Source organism: Frankliniella occidentalis, unplaced genomic scaffold (genome assembly GCF_000697945.3).
Source record: "Frankliniella occidentalis isolate FOCC.00 unplaced genomic scaffold, Focc_3.1 Scaffold17, whole genome shotgun sequence".
NCBI classification, from domain to species: Eukaryota; Metazoa; Arthropoda; class Insecta; order Thysanoptera; family Thripidae; genus Frankliniella; species Frankliniella occidentalis.
Genome location: NW_026267147.1, coordinates 3,233,653 through 3,239,979, shown reverse-complemented (window position 1 = coordinate 3,239,979; position 6,327 = coordinate 3,233,653). Strand labels below are relative to the sequence as shown.

Genomic DNA, 6,327 nt, shown 5'->3' with positions numbered 1-6,327 from the left:
GAGAGAGAGAGAGAGAGAGAGAGAGAGAGAGCGCTGGTCTTTTCGCAATATCGCATAACGACGGACGTTTTGGGCCCCCGTTTCACAAAATGGTTTCGCGCGCGCCGCTCGGTCATCATAATCCTATTTTTCGCGCCAAATCATAACCCCGTGGTCTGGTTGGCCGCCGTGTGGTGTAACTCGCTGCGTAACGCTTGCCGCCACCAGAACCATTTCCAATTTCACACCACCTCCCCCCTTTCTGGTGTTGCTGTGACGGGGACGTGACGCTTTGCCGCCACAACGCCCGTGACCACTGTCCGGGACAATCGTTCACTTGTTGTAGAACATATATTTTGGCGCCCGTCGCCCTTTAAAACACTGAAAACATTGTCAGGACAGACCTTAATGTTTTTACCCTTAACAACGGTTACACGGCTGTCTTATAATTAACCTTTGGCATAACATAGATGCTTGTTATTAACCTTCCATTTACATAGCTAAAGAAAGGTACACGGTTAAAACATTACGAAGCAAAAATACCAAATCCATCGTAGGAGGGATTTTTCTCCGTAAGGTTTTAACAGTGTAATTTCATCTTCAGCCCTTGACGACCGTGAGAAGGGCTCCCCTTCCCTCCGCCGGCAAATGCGACGTGATCTGTGCTGGGGACAGCCTCGGGGCCCCCGGGGGGCGCCCGGCCGGTAGGCAGCGCGTTCGCACGGCTGTCCGGCGGGCTGGCCTACCCCGGGCTGGCACGGCGCTCGGCGGGGGGAGGCGTGCAGCTCCTCACCGATTAACGGTTCACCTGCCATGCTGCACCACCTCTATCATCATGCTTTCTCTCTCTCTCTCTCTCTCTCTTTCTCCCTCCGACTGGCTAGCTGTCCATCTCAATCACCGTCAATTATTCAAGAGAGAGGGAATTGTTACACCCCGCCCCCTCTATCTGTGCGCCTCTCTGTTCCGTCCGCTCCCAAGTCCCTGCTTCCCACTCGCTCGCTCGCTCGCTCGCTCGCTCGCCGCGATCCAACACGCAATCTATCGCGCTGCGCCCGCTCTGGCCGTGCATGGCCGGAGGGAAGCGGGTGGAGGGGACCGGAGCGGACCTCGAACCTGATACTGTACCGAGCAGCGCCGCGCCCCGCCGCGCCAGGCTCTCCGTGCGTTATAGCGCGGTACAGTCTCGGCGGCAATCAGAGAGAGAGAGAGAGAGAGAGAGAGAGAGAGAGAGAGACTCTGACTCTGACTCTGGATAGAGAAACACTGACTCCTTTGTGGGTTCTGCCCCGTCCCTGGCGCGGCAACCTTGGTGTCAGTGGGACAGTCACGCTGGGCATGTTACTCCTTGCACTGCTCGGCTCGCCACCCACACCGACAAAAATAAAATAAAAAGAAGTTAAATGCCGCCGCACATACTATACTGTTGCGGGTTCGGCATTTCCACCGCGCTGTCAGCCTTGTGGCGCCGCTGGCACGTACGTGACAATGAAAAGTCCAAGGTGTTTGAGGCGCCCCTGCCTCTCTCTCTCTCTGCTGCTCCTTTTGGACTCGCTTCCTGTCCTCCTCCCCCTCTCTCTTGCCCTCTCTCCCGCTCTCTCGTGGGCGCCGCGAGACAATTGCTTGCAGGTGCGCGGTTAATTGTCCCACTGCAGAGATAGAAATCTGTCATTGTCTTATCGACATCGCTTGAAAATGTATACCGCGCGCCTCACCTCGCGGCCTTGGCTTTGGGAAAAAATTAAAATGTTTTTTTTGTGTTTTTTTGTTCTTTTCATGTTGAATATTAAATGACATAGGCATCAGAGTATATATTCGGCGTTCATCCAGCGAGTTACTCGTTGGCTGGTCATCATGATCCGTTTCCTGGTCCCAATGAGACGGCCCCACCCCACCACGCCCCGCCACACCCCGCCACGCCCCGGGGTGGGAGGGGGAGGGGGTTTGGGGGAAGTGAGGTCTCTCCGTTAGGATAAAGAGCCTCGCACTCCACAGATCCTTACCCGTCCTCCCAGAGGGAAGGAGCGAGGGAGGAGGGCGTCAATCCCCTCCCTCCCTTCCCCCTTTTTCACGACCAGCCCTTTGGTCCGTCTCGCGCGTCGAGGTCTCCCCCGGTCTTTCAACTAACACTTATTTGTTGTATGGACTGTTTTATTAATGTCGTTTATTTCCCGCTTGTTTCAGGTGAGTGCCGAGGACCGATGCTACAACATCCAGCAGCTGAGCCGAGGAGGACCACCGCCGTTTGGTGTCGGGTGAACTGAGTGCCCCTTATGGGGTGTTATTGCACAACATCGTACGAAACGGAATTAAAGTATTTCCACGACTGATCGCGGCTGGCATCCGTGGTTTGTCGGTCGATGAACGAGGGAGAGAAGCAAAACAAGAGCGGCCCGAAATGATACTAATTGTTGCATCACGCGAAGTGAGGGATTGATGCTCGTGGGAAAATTTCGCATGGAGGGGACCAGGAAAAAAAAGTAAAACTAGTCTGCAGGGGGAAAAAAACTTTAACGAGGATGGCATAACGGCCGGGGCCGTCTCGTTAGGGGTAGCGGAAATCTCACGAGACAAAAGGGCTCAACTGACCTCGTTGGACGCGGAACAAGGCCTCCTTATCATTCGGGATGGAAACACGTGTCGCAAACATCAGCTGTTTGTACCTCGACCCACTCTCAAACGTAAATAGTATGATGTCGCTGTGTCTGCGGCTTGTCGTCAGCGCAACCCAAACCAAACACAGAGGAGGGCCACACTTTTGTTTCTGTACTTCTTTTTGCCTTGAGGCTGCTGACCAGATGAGGCTGCTGCTGTCTCTGCTGCTGACGCAACTTACGCGTAAGCGTGTTTGTTGTGTGTGTACTGCTGCTGTTGTTATCATGCGTGAGTGAGCGAGACAGAGATAGGAAAGCGGACCGAGCTGTGGTTTGTGTCGCAGGCCAAAGGTGCTAAGTGTAGTGCCCACCCGTGTGCCAAAGAGAGAGAGAGAGAGAGAGAGACCAAGTAACCGGCCCCTTCTCATCCCGCAAAGCTGACCCCTTGTTGCGGGTATGAGGAGTCGCGAGTCGCTCTCGGCCCAGTTCGTGTCGAGCGGGAAAGCGGAAGCGGTAACACGCGAAGGTACCCGGTGCGTATATACGTACGGAAGGTGTGTGTTGTGCGTGTGTGTACCTGCGGGAAAAAATGACGCAACGAGTGTGTGTGTGTGAGAGAGAGAGAGAGAGAGAGGGAGAGAGAGACTGCCTCCGAAAAATAAAAACACGTGAGCCAGCCGGGCTGTTTGGTTTTGGAGACACGTCCCAGGCTCAGCGCGGCCGCCGTGAGCCTGCTGAATCTGCCACGCCCGCCCTACGGTGCCTCCGGGAGAAAAAGACGAGAGGGAGGGAGGGAGGGGGCGGGGGGTAGCAGCTGGAATAATTTGGATGAAATCACTGGAAGGAAGACATGCCGTGACGCAATGGTGTGAAAGTGAGGCGGTAAATGTGCGGTCCGGGCGGTCCAGGGGTGGCATTAGCAGGTGCTTTATTACGGGGCGGCGGGCGGCCCGCGAGCCTCGCGCGCGGAGAACCGTATTTTAAAGCGACTGTTTTTCTTTTCCTTGTTTCTTTAATGTTATATTTCTTCTATCTGCTATTTTCTTTGCAAAAAATCTCCTTCTTTAACATTTATGGGCGCTGCAATAAGGTGTTTGTAATTGTTGATGAAGCTACCGCGGCATTTTTTTTTCGTGAGTGTATATCTGCTGAAACGTTTGGTGTGGGGTGGGCTGAACTGGTCCTCCAGCTGCTCGCCAGCGCCCGAACCGACCTCGCGCGCGCTTGAGAGGACTTTCGGGCGTTTTATGAACACGGCGCGGCATTCCTCAGACTCAGACCAGACAGACGGACGGACGAACACACCGAAGGATTCACAGACAGACAATGTTCCTCCCCCCGTGATGACCCCAACGACCATGTGACGCGATCATGGAGTACTCCATGGACGCGATGCGTGTGACCCTCCTTCTCCCCGAATGGGCAAGCGTGCGGCTGTGCGACTGCTGTGCGTGCTTGACGAGGCTCTCCCTTCCTACTCCACGGAAAAAAAAGAGCTACAGCTAAACCAATAGCTAAGTAGGGGATAACTAATTCTTTAACTGTGTAGCTCAAAATGTAGCATCGTCTCAAAAAAAGGTTATTTTACTAAAAAAATTAGCTGCGTAACTAAAATTTTAGCTCTGTAGAAAATCATAATGTCAGCTCTGTAGCTATCCATTGCTAAATTTTAGCTCTGCACCTAAACATAGCTGGATTTTGGCTACATAGCTGAATTATTAGTTATCTCAAATTAGATTTTAGTTTTTAGCAATACAGCTAACGCACGAGGACCACGATATATCCTTGTATATATCCATCGATAGCACGGCATTTGTCGCTGCATCAGCAGAGAAAACGAAAAAGAGTTCGTGCACCGCCCGGGAATCGAACCCGGGTCGAAAGAATGGGAATCTTCCATGATACCACTACACCAACGGTGCCGCTTGGCGGCGGGCGGCGGGTGGGGCGCTCTACAATGCTTCGACCGGCGGCCGCTCTGCGCCGCCGCGCCGCGCTGGGCCGTCCTGCCCCGCCCCGCCTCGCCCCGCAGACCCGCCATGCCCCGCCCCCTTCCACGCCGCGGTGCATGGCGCTTGGAGATCCTCGCGCGCGCATTGTCGCCCGGCCCTGCACGCGCACCGCTGGTGTAGTGGTATCATGGAAGATTCCCATTCTTTCGACCCGGGTTCGATTCCCGGGCGGTGCATCGATTTTTACGTTCCTGACGAATCGCGATGCACATTGCAGTGGTTTTCCGGCCCAGCTTCGCTCGCTCGTTGCACTCGTGGTCGAGGCAACTCGTCCTATCCGTGTCCCATCACAGCCGGCGTCGTGGCGCTGGAGAAAGCCCCTGGAAGGACCCCGCCAGCCCAGTGACCTGCGCCGTGTGGGAAAATGTATTCCTCGGGATGGCCATTGAATATAGGGTTAGCCGGGTCGAGGAGATGATTATGATGAGAGGTGGCCGAGCCGTGTCGAGCCGAGCCCGGCCCAGGAGGTCCTGTGGCCGATTCGCTTATTCTTTTGTTTGAAACTGGCACGCGCTGTCTGATTCCCCGATCGCCTCTCTGGTAGTTGGGCGCTGGTTGGGCGCTCCACCACCGGTCAGACCGACCCACCAGGACACCTCCTCTGCTGACTGGCCTCTCACGACCGAGCCCGCCACGCCCTGCCGCACCCCGCCACGCCCCGCCGCACCCCGCCACGCCCCGCCACGCCCCGACCGCCGTCGTAAGGCCCCTAGGGCATGCAAGTCAGGTCCGATAAGAACAATCACGGCGGCGCGGAGTAAGGAAGAATCGCTGCGTTCTTCATCGGGGCGTGGCGGGGTGGGGCGGAGCGTGGGTGTGGGTGTGGTGGTGTGGTGCATGCGAGCGCCCATGCCCGAGCCCATGCCTCACTTGCGAAAGGGGAGTCGCGGGCCTGCACGGCAGGGCGTGCGATGCGATCCCATAGCGCAGTACGGCTGCTCTCTGCTCTAGCTGCTGCTGCTGTTGTGGTTGTTGCGATAGAACAACAAGAATTCGAATAATAAAAACAACAAGAACAAAATAGTGGCTGCGCGTTTAAGCCACCCGGCCCTGCCGTGCATATTGTGCTGCCGGCGGCGCGGGTCAGCAGCTCCGCACCAGGAAGCGCTATTATTCACTGCGCCACATGTCGCCGGTAATGAACCGTATCGGGCCGGGCGCGCTCACATTAGTATCGAGAGTATCGAACGACTTTCTAGTTATCGATCTATCAATGTTCGCGAATCGAGCCGACGCGCGCAACGCTCGGTCGGTCTGTTGGTCGGTCCGGACAAGAAGGCGGTGGCGGCGAGGCGTGGCCGCGGGTCGGGTCTCGGCGAGAAGGGGGTGCGCCGGCCGAAAGTGAAACTGAACCGGTAGCCGCCAGGTGGGAGGCTCTAGTGGGGCGCTAGAGGGAGTTTCTATCACGAAAGTGGCCCAAAAATAAACATATTAATTTTAGAAAATATTAGATGGTCTCCCAAGGGGAAACTTGTTAAAGCAGAGCCCTATGGGCGAAAATTTCGTCCGTTTTGCTCTATCTCTAACCGTTTAGGAGCTAGAGGGTCTTGTTTGACGAAAATAATTTAAAAATTGCTGTAGTGAACAATTAAATGTAAAAGAAGGCCCAAAACCGCAAAAGAGGTAAGAAACTCCCTCCCCCCACCCAAAAAACGTTTTCTAAGCAGAAGGGTGGGTTGTAGTCGCGGTGTTTCACCGTTACATCCCTTTCTTGTGTCTACGGGGCCAATTTTCAAGGACGA

General features: G+C 55.2%; 2 non-coding genes across 2 annotated transcripts; one reads left to right on the top strand and one right to left on the bottom strand.

Annotated features, from left to right (window-relative positions):
• Positions 1-4,424: 4,424 nt before the first annotated feature.
• Positions 4,425-4,495, bottom strand: Trnag-ccc (transfer RNA glycine (anticodon CCC)). The gene has a single exon. It is a non-coding gene; the product is annotated as a tRNA-Gly (tRNA).
• A 195-nt stretch (positions 4,496-4,690) lies between these two features.
• Trnag-ccc (transfer RNA glycine (anticodon CCC)) lies at positions 4,691-4,761 on the top strand. The gene has a single exon. It is a non-coding gene; the product is annotated as a tRNA-Gly (tRNA).
• Positions 4,762-6,327: the final 1,566 nt, after the last annotated feature.